This window comes from Echinops telfairi, unplaced genomic scaffold, assembly GCF_000313985.2.
Source record: "Echinops telfairi isolate 266 unplaced genomic scaffold, ASM31398v2 ScPeMD7_25;HRSCAF=90, whole genome shotgun sequence".
Taxonomy (NCBI): Eukaryota; Metazoa; Chordata; class Mammalia; order Afrosoricida; family Tenrecidae; genus Echinops; species Echinops telfairi.
In genome coordinates this window covers 6,840,671-6,848,163 of record NW_022103922.1, presented here as the reverse complement: position 1 = coordinate 6,848,163, position 7,493 = coordinate 6,840,671, and positions in this window count along the sequence as shown.

Genomic DNA, 7,493 nt, shown 5'->3' with positions numbered 1-7,493 from the left:
TGAATGTACAAATGTGCTTTACACAATTGATGTGTGTATGGATTGTGATAAGAGCTGTATGAGCCCCTAATAAAACAATTAAAAATAAACAAAAATTTAAAAATTAAATAAAAAAAAACTTACAAACTGACCAACAAAATACAAAACTTGAATAATTCTGTATTTCATTAGCAAACTGAATAATTAAAACTTTTCCTTACAAAACAATCCAGTGACAATGATGTCACTGGTAGATGGCTCCAAACATATGAGGAAGCAGTTATCATCAAGACTACACAAAACCTTCCAGAAAGTAGGAAAGAGAAAGCACTTTTCCATGTTGAGGAGAACACACAGGTAATTTCAAAAAAGCAAAAAGACATGACAAGCAAATTTCAGGTGAATCTCGTGAACATATGAGGAGTGGGGTGGGAACTAGGCCAGTTTACTTTAGTACTAACAAATAAAATCCTGCATATATTAAAAGAATAAATCTCATCCAAGTGATTTATCACTGTCAACATTCAAAACTTGATCAATGTAATTTGCCAGGTGATTAGGATAAGTGAAAAAATTCAGTAACACATGATCATTCCATAGATGCAGACTGCCGCTAATAAAACCCAACAAAGACTCTTCATTAAAAACTCTCAGCCAACGCAAGCTTCCTCATTCTAATAAAGGCTAACGACACAAAACCTTGAGTTAATATCAAACTTAATGGTGAAATACTAACCTCATTCTTCCTAAATTAAAGAACTTAACAAGATGTCTAAAATCACCACTTCTACTCAACATTGCACTGAAAGTTTGGCCAGTGCAAGAGACAAGAAAAAGAAAAGGTATAAAAACTACAACAGGAAGAAACAAACCTGTCACTGTCCACAGCTGATGTGATTATATATATAATCTAGAAGAATCTACCAAATACTAAGGGAATTTATTAAATTCATAAGACTACAAAAGTCAACCAATAAGCTCCATTGTATTTCCACATACCAAAAGCAAGCAATCAGAAATAAATGTCTTAAACAATATCATGTATAATCAAAACAAATTATTAAATACCTAATGAGTCTTCTGGAAAACCTGTAAGAACTCTGCACTAAAAACTAGGAAACAGTAAGAGCCATCTAAATAAATGAAGAGATAGATCATATTACTATGCCATGACAAAGAAGACAGGAAAATTCAGTATCATTCAGATAACTGAATTCAGTCAATTTTCCCCCAAATTGATATATCAATTTGATATTGTCCCAAATAAAATCCCACTGTCGATTTTTTGAAAATTGGAAAGATGATCCTAAAATCTATATGGCAAGCAAAGGACTTAGTTAACAACAGCAAACACAATCTTGAAGAGCAAAGTTGGAAGACTTAAAATGCCAGATATCTAGACTTTCCATAAAGTTAAATTAAATCAGGTTGGCGTTGTACAAAAATGGACCGATAAGCCAATCAAACAAGAGTCCATGGGGGGAAAAAGCTCACATAACCCAGAACTCACTGCCATGGAATTAATTCTGACTCATTAGTAACCCTACAGAGGGTCCCCAAGACTGTAAATCTTCCATCTCTATAGGAGCAGATAGCCCCCTCTGCTCCCACATAGAGGCTGATGGATTTGAACAGTCCAATGCTCATCCAACAGCACCACCAGAGTGCCTGTTTTCATACAGTTTGCTGGGTCAACTGGCTACAAACTGGGAGGGGAGGGGGAACCATGACCTTTACTTATTTTTTTTCTATCGTTTTATTAGGGGCTCTTACAACTCTTATCACAATCCATACATACATCAATTGTGTAAAGCACATTTGTACATTCATTGCCCTGAGCATTCTCAAAACATTTGCTCTCCACCTAAGTCCCTGGCATCAGTTCCTCATTTTTTCCCCTCCCTCCCCGCTTCCCCCTCCTTCATGAACCCTTGATAATTTATAAATTATTATTTTGTCATGTCTTGCTCTGTCCGACATCTCCCTTCACCCACATTTCTGTTGTCTGTCCCCCAGGGAGGAGGTTATATGTAGATCCTTGTAATTGGTTCCCCCTTTCCAACCCACCTTTATTTTAATTAATACATAAAAATCAATTTGAGATGGATAATCAACCAATAAGGCAATTCAGGAGAGCTTCAAAGAATTCATGAGGAAATTCCATTATCTTTTCATTTCATTTTCCATCAACTGTTAAAAGTTTCTTTATATAATAAACCTTCAGAAAAAAATTGGTGACAAGGCTCATGACATCTCTAAACAGAACATAAAAGTATTAGGCATAAAGGAAAGGATTTATACCTTAGACTTCTAAAGTGTATATGAATGTACTAATTGTTGCAAATTAAATAAAGCAAAAATTGTAAAGGGAGAAACAATTAGAAATTATAATACTAATCTCCTAGGAATGAACAAAAATAAAACCAATTTGAAAATCAGCAGGACCAACCTATAACAAAAGGCAAAATTAGAGACCTTGGAAAGCTGGTACCAGTGGAGGAAAATCTTTAAGCCCTACTCTCACACCATACACAAAAAAATTAGTTAGAATGAGTTAAACCTCTAAATATGAAAGTTAAAACCATGAAACTTCAGAAGAAAACATAGGCCCTCATGCATAAGGCCCTCATCTAGTAAACCTAGAGTTTTCTCATCTCATAAAGGATAACTACACAAAGTTACTATCATGCTTAATGGTGAAATAGTAATCGCATTCTTCCTAAATTTAAAAAAAAACTTAAAAGTTCTTTGAGAATGGTTTGAGATAAATTTAAAAATCTATTATTTAAGCTACTGGGAATAACAACACAGTTTCTTACTATTCATATTCATCGAGAGCCTTCAATTTAAGAGAAAAACATGGGTAGGGGAATGCAGGGAGTTAAGTTTCTTGTATATCTGGCCTTGGGTTTATAATGCTGTCAAAGATCATTGGTTGGGCTTTGAACTGCCCTGTTAAACACCTCGCAGAGATTTAACAATTTACTCTGCAAATAAGATACACAAAACCATTGCAGGAACTGAAAGCAGACTGCCACATTTTTTCTCCACAAAGTGGCTGGCAGGGTTGCACTGACCTTTCAGCTAGCCGCTGAGAAGTGTAACCACTGTACCACTTAGGCTCCTACCTCTATGCCTATGTTATAATTCCATTTAAGAACAGACTATCTGTGTGCCACCCCATCAGACTGGACTGGAAAACACTCGTGAAGGTCAACAAACAGACCTTGAACTATTTATAGACTTTTCTTTTTTGCTGTTGTTGTTTTGTTTTCTTTTGTTGCTTTGTTTTGCTGTCTTGTTTTTGTGCATATTATTATTTCTGTATGTCTATCTAGATAAGATAGGCGGGATAAACCAGCCAGATGAAGAAACAACAGGACCAATGGTCCTGGGGGGACATGGGAGAGGGGGAGGCAGGGAAAAGGAAGTGGGTATTAACAAACCCAGGGACAAGGGAACAACAAGTGATCTAAAATCGATGATGAGGAGGGTGAAGGAGGCCTGGTAGTGCTTGATCAAGGGCAGTGTAACCAAGAGGAATTACTGAAACCCAAATGAAAGCTGACACTGATGGAAGGACAAGAGGCGAGTAAAAGGAAACAGAGGGAAGAACTAGGAGGCAAAGGTCATTTATAGAGGTCTAAATACAGGCATATACATATGTAAATTTATTTATATATTTCAATGGGGGAGTAGATCTATGTACATATAATTAGAGGTTGAGTATTAAGATAGTAGATGGACAATGGGTCTCTACTCAAGTACTCCCGCAAGGCATGAACACTTTGTTCTATTAACCTGGCATTTCATGATGCTCACCTTCCCAACACAATCACTGAAGACAAAATGGGTGCATAAGCAAATGTGCATAAGCAAACACAATCACTGAAGACAAAACGGGTGCATAAGCAAATGTGCATAAGCAAAAGGAAGATGATGGTGCCCAGCTATGAAAAGATATAGCATCTGAAGTCTTGAAGGCCTTTTGAAGATAAACAAGTGGCCATCCAGCTGAGAAGCAACAAAGTCCACATAGAAGCACACCAGTCTGTGTGATCATGAGGTGTCAATGAGATCAGGTATCAGGTATCAAAGAGCCAGAACAAAAAATTATTTCACTGTGAATGAGGGGGAGTGTGGACTGGAGACCGAAAGCCCATCTGTAGACAATTGTGCATCCCCTTACAGAAGGGTCACGGGGAGCAGATGAGCCAGTCTGGGTGCAGCATAGCACCGATGAAGCATACAACTTTCCTCTAGTTCTTGAATGCTTCCTCCCTACCACTATCATGACCCCAATTCAACCTTACAAATGCAGCAAGACCAGAGCATGTACACAGGTATGGATAAGAGCTGGAAATGCAGGGAATCCAGGACAGATAAACCCGTCGGGACCAATATTGAGAGTACCTATACCAGGAGGGGAAGGGGAAGGTGGGGGGAGGGAGGGGGAAGCGATCACAATGACCTACCTATAGCTCCCTCCCAAGAGGATGGACAACAAAAAAGTGGGTAAAGAGAGACATCGGACAGTGTAAGACATGACAAAATAATAATAATTTATAAATTACCAAGGGTTCATAAGGGAGGGAGGGAAGGAGGGAGGGTGGGGGAGGGAGGGGAAAATGAGGAGCTGATACCAAGGGCTCAAGTAGAAAGAAAATGTTTTGAAAATGATGATGGCAACAAATGTACAAATGTGGTTGACACAATGGATGGATGGATGGATTGTGATAAGAGTTATGCGAGAAGGAAGGGGGAGCAGGGAGGGAGGGGGGGAAAATGAGGAGCTGATGCCAAGGGCTTAAGTGGAGAGCAAATGTTTTGAGAATGATGAGGGCAACGATTGTACATATGTGCTTTACACAACTGATGTATGTATGGATTGTGGTAAAAGTTGTATGAGCCCCCAATAAAATGATTAAAAAACAAAGAGTTGTGCAAGCCCACAATAAAATGATTTAAATAAATAAATACTAAAATGGGAAAAAAATGAATAGACTATCTTTTGCTGTATTAATAAAACAAGATCAATACAGGATGGTTTTAGAGTCAATCACTTTTGAGATAAAAAAGAGACTAAAATACGCAAGAAAAGCAGAGATGAGGAATGAGAGATGTTAACCCACGTAAAGATCATCCAGTAGCAGAAGCTCCAAGAAACAGAGGGCTCCCTCCAAAGGTGACAGAGAAAGCCTGCCCCTACAACCAGCACCCTGAATTTTGACTTCCAGCCTCTGAACTGTGAGGCAATAACTAAGACGAACAGTTTCCTATTTGAATAGGTACCTAAGGTTGGCTGTAAATAAGGTGACTGTTACCAAGGGGATTGGTTAGCTCTTATAAAAGAGCCATCTTCACCCCACCCCCACAAAAAAAAAAGATCCATCCCAACTCCACAGAGGTTGATAGGGACTCACTACAGCAAGAAGAACCTGGAGTGGAGTGTGTCCTTTGGACCAAAGGTCCCTGGTGCTGAGAACTTCCTAGACTCAAAACAGGAAGTGAGAAACAGGACAAGACTGCTGCAGAGAGCAACAACAGCATGAGAGAACAGAAATTGGGTGACAGGTACGAATCAGCTGTGGTGGGCTTTTCCAGCCCACAGAGCTAGGCAGCTGCAGAGAGCCTGACAAGCCCAATGCCAACGCAGAGAGCAAGAGCTGAGCTCCTTCAGAAAGGAGGCAAGTAAGCAGAATAGGGAGCCTCTGGCCACTTGTCAGCAGAGATAAGGAGCTGTAACACTGGCCCAAGCAGGGCAGAGGCCAAGAGTGAGGCCTCATGACTGGCTCAGCTGAGAATGAGGCCTGGTAATGGGGGCCAGGCCAAGAAGAAGCTGACAGCTGTCTTGGTCGGAAGCTGTCCTGACTGCCGAGCTGTATCCTGTCTCTTGAATGGTTACTCTTACTTCTAAGGTGATCCTGATCCTGAGTTGTGTCTGGTTTCTTCCCTCTTAAGCCCTGTAATTGTGAATGTGGTCTGTGAGTTGCGTGTGGCCACTGCAATGAATTACTAAACCCCAGCAGAGAGTATCATAGGGTCAGCTAGCGCTGGAATTGGTAACACACATACAAAAACAACTTGGGGAATGAAGGTATGCCTGATCTCTACCTCACAGAAATCAACTTTGTGATCAACTTGATTCTCCTGCCCTGTCGTGAGGCTTTGACAGAGTCTGATGCTACTAGACTACAGGGTAAATTACATTATATGTGAATTATGTCCCAATAAAGCTGTTTAAAAAAACAGGACTGAAACCATTGATGTCATTTGCTTCCTTCAATTCAACACCTAGTTCACAGTGACCCCGTGCACAATTGGATCGGGCCCTTGTAATCCATTTTTTAGAAGATGATCATTGGTCTTTCTTCCTAGTTTTAGTCCTGAAGTCCCAGTGAGACCTGCTCTGCGTGACAGCTTCTGTGACCTTTTGTGGCTCTGACCTCTTTTCATTTCTGTGCTAGGCTTGTTGGTCTCTGCAAACATTTAGCGACCTAAACATAGTTTTCAGTTCACTTTGGGCCAATCATATCTAATGCAATACCTTCCTAAGCTGGAATCAAACACCCAGTATGAAGAGAGCCAAGAAAAATTACAGAACACCAATTGCACAAGGGCAGAGACAGGCCAACTTGAGCTTGTCAATGGTAATGAGAACATCATGTTTTCAAAAGAAATCAGTGAATAAATTTTTTGTATTAACTTTTAAGCAACTGTTTTTCAAAAGGTATGAGATCTTTCCCATCAAATCTCATTTCCCATTGTAATGACAAAGAAATGCTAAGCCACGGCTGGAATGTCAGGGTGCTACAGAGCAGTATGCCCATTCTTCTGAATCTCTTCACTCCTCAAAGGCCACGCTAACCCTTGAGGAATGACAATTAGAAGGTAATTTGGAGAGGGTACAGCATTTTCTTTTTGCCTCACCTATGTTTGACTTAGGAGCACTGCTGGTGTAGTAGGTATGCATTGGGATGCATAACCGTAAGGTCAGCAGTTGGCATCTACCAGCTGCTCCTCTTAAGACTGGGCTTTCCAGCGTGGAGTAGGGAACCAGTGGAGAGGTCTGAGGGGCCGGTCCCAATCCCAACTACATGGACACCTGCCCCTCCCCGCAGAAGAATTTATTTCAGAGGATGGCATTGAATCTGCAGCTCCGGGAGAGGGACATGTCTGATCAGAGCACACGGGAGCAGATGAAGGGGGAGGAGGAGAATGTGGAGTACATCCTGGCCCACCAGGACTTGAAGTCAATGTTCCCGCTCAGAGAAGGCAGTCCACAGGGAGGACCACATGGTCGGTGCCACTATGAGACAAGACGTCCCTCACTGACCCATAGCCCTACAGGGGACAACACTGGAGACACAGTATGGGAACTGCACCTGATCTGATCCTGCCACACGGAGGCAAAACACTAAGAGGGTGCAACAGAACAGCAAGGGAACGGAGCAGCAAGGGAACGGAGCAGCGAGGTCCCCAGGGAATGCCAAAGGTGGACTTTGGGGCCAAGG